Below are 14516 nucleotides of genomic sequence, written 5' to 3' on the forward strand. Positions count from 1 at the left end.
GTTTTCGTTTGTTTTTTAGTAATTTGTGTAACTTGAAAACTAGAAAAGGCTTAGGAAGCAGTGCCCCGCTATCCCATTCCCACACACCTGGGAACAGAAGATACAAGGCATTTATTCCACATTCATTAACAGTTAATTGAGCACCCACCAGCCCCAACTACCATGTTAGGCCTTGGTATAGTGAAGAAGAAGATATATGTCTTACCCTTAAGCAATCAGAGTCTGGTGAGAAAGCTTACCTCCATCTCCCAATAGCCTCTTCACCAATCAATCAGGGAAAGTATTTACTAACTAATCATCCACTTCCCTATCTTTAACCACACACATATATGTAGAAAAATGCATGGACTAACTGCCTTTGTTTGAAAACAGTAAATTAAGGAGGACTTTAGAGATAATCTTATCAAAACCTTTCATTTTATACATGGAAATTCTAAACCCAGAGTGGGTAAGTGATTTACCCAAGATCATGGTAAGAGCTAAGATGAATAATATGAGACTTATGTGTCAGGAACTGCTCTAACCAGATTATTCACTTAATCCTCACCACAATCCATTTTTCAAATAGAAAACTAAGGCACAGAGAAACTAAGCAATGACAAAATGAAGCAGTTTACAGGGGCAAAGCCAAGATTTAAACCCAAGTAGTCTTGGCTCCAGAATCTATGATTTTAGCCACTGTGCTATATGTGGGTGGCTATTTCTAAAGGTAATCATGACTTTTTGACTGATGTCTTTATACTGCCTTGTTATTTTATGCTAATCATCATGGTTTCTAGCATCTCCAAAGGCAAGCCTCTGGTCAAGAATAATTAATCTCAAGATGAGATGATACTTCAAAGTCACAAGACACTCAAGTTGGAAAAAAAGGCCCAATGCCAATGTGGATGTTGTGTTACCGGAAGGAGGCAATTAAGACATCCACCGCCATGAGACACATAATAAGTAACCTTGTAACTGGTGTTTTTTTTTTCAGCTAATTTTGACAAATCTTGCCACTTGTATATCATTCCCTTGTCTTCTCTAATCACATTGTTCACTCATTCCCACTTCCAAATCCAAGTCTTTTAAATGTGTTGATTCTTCAATCAAGTAAGAACATGTTAAATTGTGAGACCTATAGTGGACATAGCTAGGGGTTAAATTCTGAGGTGACAGTGGAATTTAACCTTCATTTCATTTCTTCATTCATCATTTGACAAATATTTATTGTGTGCCTACTATGTGCAAAACACTGTAACTGGTTTCTGAGGATGCACTAGTCCATGCAACAGATGTAGCCTTTGCTTTCCTGAGGTCCACAGTCTCCCAGCATTCCTCCACAGGATGTTAGGGATCTGCCATTAACCAATTGCCATCTTTCAACCTATTGGGTCTCTGAATGATGGCTAAGCTGCAGGAAGTTTAACGGAGGACTCTGAAAGGGGAAGGACTGCTAATAGATGACATTACTCTTAGTCATATGAACTACAGAGGTAAGAGCATATTATTTAGAAATGACTATAATATATTATGTGTGATTTGCATGAACTATAGTTTATAAATAGAAATTATTTGCACTATCATTGTATTTTGACAGAATGCACATATCCTTTTTATCCTTGAGGACACTAAAGAACTAAAGATTATATCTGCTTATTGAATTGGTAAGTAAATCCAGGAATTTTATTGGATAATTGAGTTTACTTAACGATGAAGATAAAACTGTAGAATTTCCACCCACCTATATACAAGTACCTGTTTTCATCCTTCAGTATGTTTCCCCTTCATCTTTACTTATAATCAAGCTGTCTGTAACTCCCCCACCCACACTGAGGCCTTTGTCAGCCACTAAAAGTTGTTCTACTCACGGAAACAACAGGCTTTCTTTGAAGCCCTAAGCTCTTTAATTCACTCATCAGGTCTCAATTTCTCCAAGGAGTCTTCCCCACTTTACCCCTCTATCTCTTCTATCAATGTCGGAGCTGGCTATCATTGCCCCTCAATTTTGAGATAAAGAACATCTGGTTTATTATTTACTGCCCTTTTTCATAATGTACCCAGGTTATATTCGGCTATCAAAAAGCATATCTGAGTCATAGGCTCTGAGCCATGTCAATATCCTGTCTTAGGAGATTCTACTGGGCCACATATTTGCTCCCATATCTGGCTGCATATTTGCCTTTATTGTTTTAAGTTTTTAAAACTTTAAGCTTCTGGAGAACAAGTGTCCTATTGCTTTCATGGGCTTCAAACACAACAATTTGGTGGATATAGTACATTAGAATGTAAAGAAGAAATATGCAGAGATAAGTTAATAAAAGAATAAGCACGTAATTGGAATGTGTGTCTGCATTTGGGTATGTAGGATTCGGGAGACTAAGCACCATCCAAAGAGGATGGTGCTGTGGGGACAGACTGGAATCTGGCTAGTTAGTCTTCATTGATTTATCACGCCCAGCCTAACGTTCTCTGGAAGAATGCTAGGAGACTATGCACCTCAAGATGACAAAGCCTGCATCCATCACATGGATCAGTATATTCGCACAAACCACTACAGTGTTTTGCACATCGGAGGCACAGAATAAATATTTGTTGAATGGTAAATGAATGAGTGAAATACAATGAAGTCTGAGACTTCTGAAACATGAAATATACCCATCTTCTTTTCTTATATAGGCCAGTATAGATGTATTAAACACATTGGAAAATAGAAACTCTTGCCACTGCTGTTAGTCGCTTGCCCTGGGTTTCATGGCCAAAAGAGCCACCAGTGGAAATCATGACTACAAGTCCAGTGCTCTTTCTAGCACATAGCTCTTTCTTTTCCAGCTCTGAAATATTCTCAATCTTTTTTTAAAACATTTTGATTTTTTAAAATTCTTAATAAGCCACAGAGCTATATTAGCTCCTGGATTTAGAAAATTCGTTTAGATGAGAACTGAGGTCCAGTCTTCAATGTGTATTCTAATTAACAGATGGCCTTATAATAGGCCAAGAAACACACATACACATATACATACACACACACAGCTACTGAGGGGGAAAAAGGTGGGGAGGGAACCAAGGTCTGGAGTGTGTTAGATGTGGGTTACTCAGAACCAAAGAATGGAAAGGTTAACTAACTATATTGAACCTCAGATACCAGCCGTTTTCACAGCACCAGGAAACCTCTTGCTCAGATTTCCATATGGTTCAGGGAACACAGGATGAATCCTCACAGGGACCCCAGTAAGCACTGTCTCAGTCACTAGCAGTACTCACCAGACCACTTTGCAGAGGTTGAGGAGCACCAGATCTGCTTTAATTCCAGGCTTTCAGCCTGGCTTCACTAAGGATATTTTCTTAAGTTACCTCCTTTCCATGGACATGAGTCAATAACTGGCTGGCTGCTGTGTGGTGGATTCCAGTATGTGACCCAGATGACAGCATATATTCTTCAAATGGGATGCATGGGAAACTTTCAAAGAAATATTTGGACAACTTCCCAGAAGACAGATCAACTGGGGACGTGAGGCATCCTGCTGTAGGAACTGGTGTTTTTCCTTCAGCAAAGAAGCTAGAGGTCACCTTCTGGGCACCTGTCTTGTAAGGAAGGGGCACTGTATAGTTAAGGCAGAGTGGGTAATCAGTACAACGGATGGTGAGAACACTGAGTAACTAGCCGTGAGTGTTTCAAACTGGGACCATAACAAGGGATCCGCTCACACAGAAGTACACAGCCAGCCTTGCACAATTACAGTTTGGATTTCTAAGTCAAGTTACTTATTCCAAACACATGTGCAATGTCCTATTCATTCTATCCTCAGAATTCTCACGACTGAGCTCATTCTCAGGGATCATTCTCAGACTTTCCCCCAGGCTCAAGGAAAGCTCATATTAAACCTCTGCAACCAGGAAATTGGAAAGGTCAGGAAAACATGGTAAAGTGGCCAATATAAACAAAATTCTTTATCAATGACAGTTTGCCCAATCATACACAGCTGAAGGAGGGGGATTCTGGCAAACTTTCTGAGAATGCAAAACTGTAAATGACTTCTAATTTTTCTTGTGAACTGACATCTTGGTAGAACTAACAAACTTGAACCATGATGCTGAGACAACATTTAAAAGTAATGTTTTACTTTCGAACCTTAAAGCTAGCCAAACTTCCTCAGACTGACGTTCGGTATGATTCTCCTTCAACCCTACAGGGCCCACCAACTTCACCTTCTCTTTAAGGTGCTGTATGCTATCTGGATACAGCTTCTCCACTTACTTTAAGAGTACATATCTTAAAGAAAAGGAATTATCTTTATCTTCGTATTCTCCCTCCCCTCTGTCAGATCCCCAGTGTTTTCTTTTATACACTGTAGACATTAAATGCTTAATGAAAGTAGTAGAGGATTTTTCATGATCATAAATAATATTTAGAATAATAAATTGGAAAAGAATTGTTAATATTGGATAATATTCTTTCATTAATCATAAAAAATTTCTTAGGACTCAGAGAAAAATAAACTCTTATCAAAGCCGCCACATGGAGCATAACTTAATACTAATGTCACTCAGATTTTTTTGTGGGGAGAGGGGGGATTCAACTCAGAAGGGGCCTGCCTAACCCAAGAGTTAGTTGACTCCTTCATATGGGTCATGGAATTCAGCCACCAGATCACCAAATTGTAGTGCTCCTCTCATGTCTCTTATTTGTGACTTTGCTTGTGTCACTGTGTAGAACAGGCCACATTTGCTATTCATAATCATCCCTTTGTCACATGAATGTGAAGACCCTACCAGTAGCTCTTCTTCTACTCAATGATATGTTGTAGAATATTTTTACTCCTGCTTCTTCTAGAGATTCTTAGCTTACCAGAAAGATATTGACTGAGCCCTGTGGGTGGATTGGTCATTTTAAGACAATATACGGGGCAGATAAGGCAAAGGTATAGAATTCAGTCTTCCTAAATCCTGCTTCTCTTTCAATACTTAAAGTTTCTCTTTCTTCATAAGGCTATTTCTGACTACCACGCACATTGTTCAATCTCTTCATCTGAGCCTAAGTAACACTTGATTGTTTTCTGTGCGTTCGTCTAAGATCTGAGCAGTTGAGGTCAGGGACCAGGACTAAGTCTGATGCTTCTTTGGTATCACCCATGATGTCTAGGATACATAGTAAGTGCTTACTACCCGTGATGGGATTTTGAATCACTGTTTTAGACCTCAGTGAACTTGGCTGTGGAAATAGTGACTGAGTCTTTCAGAACTTTCTTTTGTCAAAATAAATTGGTCAGAGTCCCTTAGAGAATTTCAGATACTCCTGAAAGGACTGCATATCTTCCAAGATTCCATAGGTCCTGTTTGCAAAGAGATTAACTAGGCACAGGCATAGAAAGCCACACAGCATTTGTATTTCTCAAGGCCTATGCTGGAATGACAATAATTTCTAGTTACTAAAATAGTCTCTCTCTTTTTTGGGCCCATACCATGTGCATAGTATTAAAGTTCTCCGAGAACAGCATTTGAGGATATTTATCTTTCTCCTCACTATAATGCAAGCAGAAGCTTATATGAAGCGTTGCAGAAGGAAGAAGAAACAGGAGAAATATCTATTTGATGTTATAGTTTCAGAGGAGGATTACCAGAAGCAGTATCACAAATTTAGAAGACCGCTTTCTTCAGTGTCAGTAATAAATTCACCATGGAGGGTGATTTTGTTAATGAGAATTGGAATAAAATAAACATATTTATAAACTACGTATCTAAGATTAACCTAATTCAGTTTTAATGAATTTGATCACTTTGACTTCCTGCTAATGGTGACTTGGGTTATCAAGCAGGGAAGTCACTTATTCATTCATCATTGGAATTGGAATTTTAACAGATCGTCTAGTTTATAACTTATTTTATAGATGAAGGTACTGACACCCAAGGAAGTTAAGTAACTACCCCAAGTTACACAGGTAGTGATACTACTGTAATAGAATGGGTTGTCTATTGATGGATTTGGAAGGGGAGAGAACATTCTTTTTCAAACATTCAAACTTACATATGGAAAATCAGATATTCTCAATTTTTAATGTCATGACTTTACAATCAGTATCTCTTCTAGCACCCACCTTTTCGTTTCATATTTAATTTTGCATATTTTTATCTTCCTCTCCAGGTAGTAGGCAGTCTGAGGACCAAACTCAAATCTAAATTACCAGGTAGCTTACTAGATCTGTACATACATACTGTCTCTCACACATACGCTCAATAAAATAAATCTATGAATGACCAAGTGAAAGAATGCTGTTTCTGCCTCCTAAGACTCAGGAAAAATACAGCTGCCAACCCAGAATGGCATGGGCAAGGACATCGAGCAGTGTCATAAAGAGCCTTCTTGTCCCCTTTGAGGGTGATTTAAATTGTGGTGTTTATCTGAACAGTCTTTGTGGGACACAACTCCATCTCATATAACTCAGTCATGCAACTTTCTTTATTCCCATTTACACAAACTGATCAGGTAGGCCCCAAATGTTAAATGTTTTATAATCTTCATTTACTTTTGGGGAGGCTCCTGGAGGAACACTTTTTTAAAATGGGAATGTGATTGCCATAGCAACTCAGAGATATAAATGTTGTCTAACTGAATCATTGTTGAAGATGATAGTTTGTGCAAAAAGACTGAGTTAAATCTGGCATAGGGTTAAACGAAGATGATAAATAACATTAAGTCCCCCAATCCCTGGGTTTGGATTAAACGCCTGGCCACTTGACTGCCTAGGGAAATGGGTGGGCGAGTGAATGGAGTGGACCTGCAGTTTATTAGCAGTTAAATGTTGGTTATGAGTATAGGATGGCCCCTTTATCATGCTGTTCCCTCCCCTTCCCGAGGGTAAGGACATTTGAGACAGATGGATAGTACTGCAGGCCCAGAATCCTAACTTAAGCCGTTTAGTTTGGCACAACCGTAAACTCTACGCACAACCTCGACTCCGCAGCCTTCCTATTTACACGCAGTATAAAGAAAGGTAAAGGAACTTCTGTCTGTAAGAAGTGGGTTCCCGCGTGTTCCACCCGAGCCTTCCCTTAGGGCCCAACACGTTATGTAAATCACAAGTTACTCCGGGGTGCACACGTGAGAAGGCGAGGCGGGTGGGGGGGAGGACGGGACGACGGTGGGGGACACATAAACACTGTACTTCCAAAGTCTCTTGCACGGTGCTGTCGGTGGGCAGCCCTCAGCCCCTCCCCCTCTCTCTCTTTTTGAAAACAGCCCCCGCCTTTTGTAGCCCCCTAGTGAGATGCGTAGCCGTGCACTGCTCCCTGCGGACCAAAGGCTGTGGCGAGCGGGCCGGGGCGGCCACATGGCGCGCTCCCGGGTGATGGCAGCTGTGCTTTGTTTCCAACAGCAATGGGTGAGTCACCGGCCTCCGCAGTCCCAAAGCTGGGCAAACACTGGGGCCAAGGCGGCTGCACATTTAACAGCAGGAGCAGCTACCGAAGCAGCCTCAGCTTCTCTCTTCTTCCTTCTCCTCCGCGGCCACTGCCACCGCCACCCCGCGGTCGCCGCCTCCGCCTCCTGCCTCCGCCCAGTCCCCTCCTCCTCCACCCGCGAATTTAGTCAGCGGTTCGCGCCGCGGCGCCACGATTGGCCGGTGGAAGGCGCCGCGTCACAATGGAGCCGGTCGGAGGCGGCGAGCCGGCCAGCGCTGGGGCTTCCCGCTGAGCCCGCCGCGGCCGGCAGCCGAGAAAGTGAGGGCACCCGGCCGCCACCCGCGCGCCCCGAGCGGCGCGGGGCGGACCCCTCGGGGAGCGCCGGCGCCCCGGGCTGGAGTCGCGCAGGTAGGTTGGAGCGGGACGCCCCCGACTCACGGAGGAGGAGCCGAGCCGATCCAGGTGGTGGAGGAGCAGGACGCGGTGAGGGGGCGCAGCAGGTGGGGTTTGCCCAGCAGGTGCGGTTACCTGTCCACTCCTCACTTGCGAGCCAGGCCTGTGGGCAGGTGGCTCGGCCAGAGAGATGAGTCACGGCTTCGTTGCGCCCTGTCCTCAGCCGCAACGAGGCGGTCCCTTCTACCCTAGAGATCTGGGCGCTGCACCTGAGTGTGAGTTCTGGGGCGCAGCGGGAACAGGGTTCTGGTTTTCCAGGCTGGAGTCTCTCCTTCCTGGGTGATTAGACCTCTCCTGCGGGCGTCCGCGTTTGGTCGCTCTTGTTTGCCCCCTGCCCTGGCGCTGTTGACAAACATTTTATACTCATTGGATACTCATTGTACGCCTACAATTTGGTGGTGGTGGTGGCGTTCCTTTGTTAGAGAGAGAAGGGGCCAATCTATACCCATGGAACGAGAGAAGCTAAGAGTTTACTTCTCCTGGGCTGCAGTTGAGCAGGTGCTGAGAGGTCAGGAAGGAGGAGGCTCAGTGTTGGCTCTTTACTCTGTGTCCTCAACTGACTTCCCAAAGTTCATAGGTTGCTGGTAGTCGACATTTGTGGAAGACCTTTCTTTATGGTCAGAAAGATGCCCTCTCAGCACCCCTTTCCCCCCACCGCTCAAGAAAAGGACAAAACTAAGTTTACAAAAACCTATGTGTGAACTTCCTTGAATAAATTTGCCTCGCCTAAAAACTTCTTTAAAACTCTGTAGAAATATATCAGTATGAAAATTTTTAATTGCAGTTATGCAGCCAACTTGAAACAGGCAATTTGTTCACTCCTTTCTAAGAAGAGATTAAAGGGCATGTGTCTGTCAGACTGTTCTGTCCCCTAAACCTGTGTAGGGTTGAAGCACACAAAAGAAGTCACACTGCAGTATAGTTATTTATGTTCCAGTACCCTCCATGTGTTCAAGTTATACCTCCTGAGAATCCCAAATGCTCTTTGAGTTAAGGGTGACAAGGTGACTTTCTTTTGTCCCTGGCTTTCCTAGTCCGGAGCTCCACTCTTGAAGAGAATATAAAGTGACAGCTAATCTCTTCAGTAATTGGGCCTATGTGATTTAAGACTATAAACCCTAACAGGTCTGGTATTCTCTTAGTTCAGGTAGTGAAGGAGGCAGAGTTGTCACTGAGTGTACAGTCGCATCGTGGCACTTCTATTTACTACGTATCCCCGCAAAATGTTTTTATTTTACAAAAAAAATCTAAATTTTAGAATTAAATTTACTATTTTTCGAAACTTGTTCAAGTTATACCTTTAATTGGAAAGGTGTTACAACATGTCCAGCATAACATGAATATTTTCACATTTGGAGTGATTTCATTGAACTAGTTGTTAAGATTTGCTTTTTTATGACCATTCTGCATTGCTGTTTCATTCTTCAGAATCCTCAGAATGAAAGTAGCATTAGTTAAAACGAAAAGGGCCCTAATCCATATATATAACTTGAAAAGGATACCGGGTCCTCCAAGATTTTTTATTTAATAGACTTTATTTTCTAGAGCAGTTCCAGATTCACAGCAAAATTGAGAGTAAAGTGCAGAGATTTCCCATATGCCCACTGCCCCCACTCATGCATAGCCTGCCTCTTTATCAATACCCTCCACCACAAGGGTACGTACATTTGTTCCAATGGGTGTACCTAGGCTGACACATCATTATCACCCAAAGTCCATAGTTTGCATTAGGGTTCACTCATGGTGTGGTACATGCTATAGGTTTGGACAAATATTTAATAACATGTATCCACCGTGATAGTATTATCAGAGTATGATAATATCACTGCTCTAAAAAATCCTCTGTACTGTACCTATTCATCCCTCCCTCTCCCCAACCCCTGGTAACCACTGATATTTTTACTAGCTCAATAGATTTGGCTTTTCCAAAACGTCATATAGTTGAAATCATTAGACTCTATATCCTTCTTACCCTTAGTAATATGCATTTAAGTTTCACCATGCATTTTCATGGCTTGATAGCTCATTTCTTTTGAGTGCTGAATAATATTCCATTATTCCTTCAAGTTTTTTTTTTTTTTTTTAAAACTGTGGGTATTTTCCTACAGTGGCCTGAAATTTGTGATTTTTTGTTGTTTTGTTTTCTGAAGTTGAAAATGTTTTAAAATGTAGAAGATTCTTGCTTTAACTAACGTTTTTATTTGTAAACATTTTTTAATTTTCCAAATGCTTTTTGATGGCATCTGAGTATTTTTATGTTCCTTTTTGATTTTTTTACAGCCCATGCAAAAATAGCCTACTTAATCTAGTCCCCAATTTTCATTTACTGTCTCTCACGATGAATTTCCAGATTTTATTTGTTTCTCCTTCCTAGCATCCTTCTAGCTTACACTCATATTTGCAGCAATGAATTTATGCTGTATCTGTCATGTTACTCTGGACTTGGTGGAGTGGTTTACATTGCCTTCCATGTAGGAAGCACGTTCCTCCCTGCCTAACTCCGTAGGACACTATCCTACAGCAATTTAGACCTGTGACCAGACAAAAGGAATTTGGGACACCCAATTATGTAACCAATTGTAAAATGCATTCTAATTTGTGCCATGTCTGTTTCCATATTGCTGCCTTTTATTTTATTTGCATTGCCTGTTGTCATTTTTTTCCCATCTGTATTTTCTAAACTTCCTCCATACTTTTCTGATGACTTAGTTTTTTTCTAGTATTTAAAATAATGGCTTTGGCAGATATAACTTATTTTTCCTTTTCTAGGTCATTATGATTGATCTTAAATAAATCCAGGCCTAACTCCAGTCACTGAATCTCTCTTTGAAATTCTTATCGCTGCTGTTCATTTACAAATTCTCTAAACGGTAATAGTAGTAAACTCCCTGTTCTATGACACCCTTTCATTTAGGATTCTACTGTATTGCAACTTAATATAAATTCTCTTCAGTGCTGTTGTGAACCCCTGTAAAGGAAATGAATGAAAATAAGTTGTTGGAGTTTCAACCTTGACCTTTCTTTTTGCCTTTGACCTTTATGCTGTCTTTGATATGGGTCACATGATTCTGCTTGTCCCTTTCCAGACGGTGTATCTTTGAACTTCATCTCTTGCATCTTCAATTTCAGAGTCCCTTTCAGAATCTGTCTCATTTTGTGGCCATTTCCAGGGCTCTATTCTACAAGGCCTACTCCTCAGCCAACAGCTTTCACAGAAGCTACCAGCTGCACAGCTTCTATTTCTCTTCTGTTTACAGCTCCGTGGAGGTGCCTGAGATCTTCCTCTGCCCGTCTCTGATGGAGACTAAATTCTTCATTGTCAACTAGCATATTCCTGATTGTTTCTCACGTATGCCGATTTGAGAGCATATTCAAATCTTCTTTTCTTCTGTTAAATTCCTTTTCAGTATTTTGATACTCCCTCCCACCTCTATTGCAGATTATAAGCAGGAGTGCTTCAGGCTTCTACCTAGGAGCATATCCTTTGCAGATTGATGGGTCTGGGTTTGAACCCTGCACCATCACTTTGGATGAGTTGTTGGATTAGTTAAGATTAACTTCCAGTTATAGAGACTGCAAAGAACAATGGCTTAAACAAAGTGATGTTTGTTTCTATTTCACATGGAAAAAAAAGAAGTTAATAGAGAGACAATCCAGGGCTGGTAGGATGGTTTTACAGTCTTCTGAGACCTGGGTTGGTTCCACCTTTTAGATCTATTATACATCAGGTGAGGCCCTCAACCTGATGGTCCCAGATGAAGTGTCAGCCATCAATCACATCCAGGTTCCAAGTGGTAGAAAGGAGGAAAAAAGGAAGGAGACAGAGGAAAGACAAAAGCCTTTCTTCAGGAAGGTCTCTTAAGGAACAGATGTAACAGGACCTGAGGCTGTCATACAGGTCTTGTTACATCTCATTGCTAGAATTTAGTAATGCGACGTCACCTAACTGGGATAGAGACTGGGGAAATATTGTCCTTATTTCTGACAACCTTATGCTCAGCTAAAATGTGGGAGGATCACATATTTGGAAGAAAGGGGGCAATGAATATTGGGTACCCAAACATCAGTTATTCTACACCTCTTTTTCTTGACTAATGTTACCTATCTCATAGGATTCTTAATATTTAAAAAAAATTACACATTAAGACATCTAATATAGTATCTGACATAAAACAAGCTTTCAGTAAGTGTTAGTTCATATTCCTCCTTATTCCTGTTTCATGAATTGTCTAGTTTCCCTGCTGTCACATCATTGGCATCCAAATCCTATTTTAAATACTGGGGCATTTGCCCAATTGGTGGTACCAGTTGGTACCACCATGAGAGGTAGCAACACGTTATTCAATGTCAATGTTTATTTCTTAGTTTAAAACGTGGCTTGTATTAAAAACGTAGGTCTTGGAATCAAATGGATGTGAATCCTTGCTCTGCCACTTACTCAGTATGAAACCTTAGCCCCTCGTACCCTCAATTTCCTCATCTGTGAACTGGGAATAATAATTAGATATGAGGATTAAATAAAATAAAATGTGTATAGAGTGCTTAATACTGTGCCTGATAAAGTAAGTGGTAGCTTTTCTCTTTTAATTTGGCCTGATCTGGGTGAACCTTTTTGAAAATGAACTCTTATTCCATTAAAAAAATGTTTTAAAATTGGTCATGTCCATACTTGTCCAAATGAGTATTATTAAATTGTTAGTCAAACTTTTTGAGAATTGTCTCCAAAAGCAGTTTAAACCCAAACAGTGGCAAATCTTTTGTGTATTTTTTAACCTTCCTCAGCCTTAATTTGAATGATTTTGAGTTGATCCATTCTCAAAAGCTGTAACATATCCACCATTGAGCATATTTCATAGTATTTTTTTTCAGCAGCTATTTATTAACCACCTACTGTGTGCCAGACATTGTGCTAGGTTCTGGGTATACAGTGGTAAGCAAAAATGCACATGGTCCCTGCCATTGTGGAGGTTGCAGGTTACTGGGTGAGCCAGCAAATAAATGAAAAATTGCCACTGTGAAAGTTGTCAGGAAGGAGATGTACAGGTGCTGTGAAAGCATGTGCAAATGTCTTATGGTCAGAGGTTACATGGTGACTTTAGGAACCAAAAAATTGACCAGCGAACTGAAGTAAAGAGGTGATGCAGAAACGTGGTTTGAAATTAGCTCAGACATGAGCTCAGCCTGCTCTTAGACAGGGACCCGAATGTGCCACGGGTTTCCAATACCATTGCAAAGAAGACTGTTTTTAATGTTTCGAGCCATCTTTAAAATAAGTGTATATAATATGTAACGTCTCAATGTGATAAGCTGAAAGGGGCTACATCATGCAGGAATAATTTAATTATTTTACAGCTTATTCATGCTATATTGGCAAACTTTAAATACAGGTACTCTTTTGATGCACCAAGCATCTGAGATGCATCTGAGCAAGTTGGCTGTAAAGTAGGATATTTTCAGAGAGGGTCAGAGTTTCTTTGCTTTTAGCGTGTGGAGTTGGAAGCCTTTTGGCTGAATGGAGGCCATGTGAAAGACCGTTGGCAGAAGAATTGGTAGCCCAAAAAGCAGCAGTGGAACATGAACGCAGGATGGGAAGTGTGGACAGTATGTTCTGGAGAGCGGTCTGGACTGCTGTGCCCGGGATGGCCTCTGGACAGTGGGCAACTCCAGCGTCCAGCCAGTCCCTCCAAGGCTTTTGGGTTTGCGTAAAAAGGAACCCAGCTCCACACATTGGCAGTGGGGTACCATTTCTCTTTGCCCTGTCCAGCTGAGCTCGTTGGAGATCCTGGGAGAAAATGTTGCCTCTACTCATTTTTAGAGCCTTGGAGAGTGGCTGGGAGGCTCTGCTTCCATGGAGCATGATGGGGCATGACAGCCTCGGGGGCAGAGCTGCCTGCCATTGGACTGCAGGTAGTTTCTTGCTCTGAGTAGATAAATTTAAGATAAATTCTGTTCATCAAAAGATTTTAAAGGTCATCTCTCTAGGCAAAACTAAATGAGTTTTTTCTTGGCCCTATTTCAATGCCGAAATAGGCATTCCTCAACTAAGCATGACGTGTCTTCCCAAAGCGTTTTGTGAATCATGATGCAATTTTTCAGGCACACAGTGCTGTGCATGCTGGTCACGTCCCCAGACGTCCCCAAGAGAGCTTATGTTGTGCCACTGCTGCCCTGAGGTACCGCACGTCTTTCACCTTCACCCTCCCAGGAATGACCTTGGAACTGGGACTTCCTCTTGCTCCCCACTTGCCATGTATTTAGCACAACAAGCTTGTTCCTATCTCAAGGACTTCTCAACTGCTGTTCTCTGCCTGGAATGTTCTTCGCTTATGAATTTGCATGACTGTTTCCTTCTCCTCAATGAGGAGTCAACTTAAACGTGACCTAGAGATACCTTCCCTGACCACCTCAGGTAAAGCCTCTGGAACCCCGACACCTACTCCCATCATAGTCTTTCAGATCTGGGTTTATTGTTTGCTTGCTTGTTTATCTTCTAGTCTCTTCACACCCCCACAAGAATATGAAATTAGTTCTGTGAAAGTATGGACCTGTCTCCCTGTTTACTTGCTCGTGAGCCTAGTTTATACCATGTTTCCCTGAAAATAAGATGTAGCCAGACCGTCAGCTCTAAGGCGTCTTTTGGAGCAAAAATTAATATTAATATAAGACCTGGTATTATATTATATTAT

General features: G+C 41.5%; 1 protein-coding gene across 11 annotated transcripts in view; it reads left to right on the forward strand.

The window, feature by feature from the left end:
- The first annotated feature begins 7446 nt into the window (after positions 1-7446).
- LRRC8B (leucine rich repeat containing 8 VRAC subunit B) overlaps positions 7447-14516 on the forward strand; it is a 61535-nt gene continuing 54465 nt past the window's right edge. For 4 of the 11 annotated variants that reach the window (XM_019753340.3, XM_019753356.3, XM_074335107.2 and 1 more), the window contains exon 1: positions 7647-7785. The gene's annotated coding sequence lies outside the window, so the exon portion shown is untranslated. Of the gene's footprint in view, positions 7786-14516 lie in introns of all 11 variants that reach the window. The other 7 variants (XM_074335108.2, XM_088791310.1, XM_074335112.2 and 4 more) reach the window with 5 other exon arrangements.

Source organism: Rhinolophus sinicus, chromosome 14 (genome assembly GCF_057876585.1).
Source record: "Rhinolophus sinicus isolate RSI-liver-muscle chromosome 14, RSI-T2T, whole genome shotgun sequence".
In the NCBI taxonomy this organism is placed as follows: domain Eukaryota; kingdom Metazoa; phylum Chordata; class Mammalia; order Chiroptera; family Rhinolophidae; genus Rhinolophus; species Rhinolophus sinicus.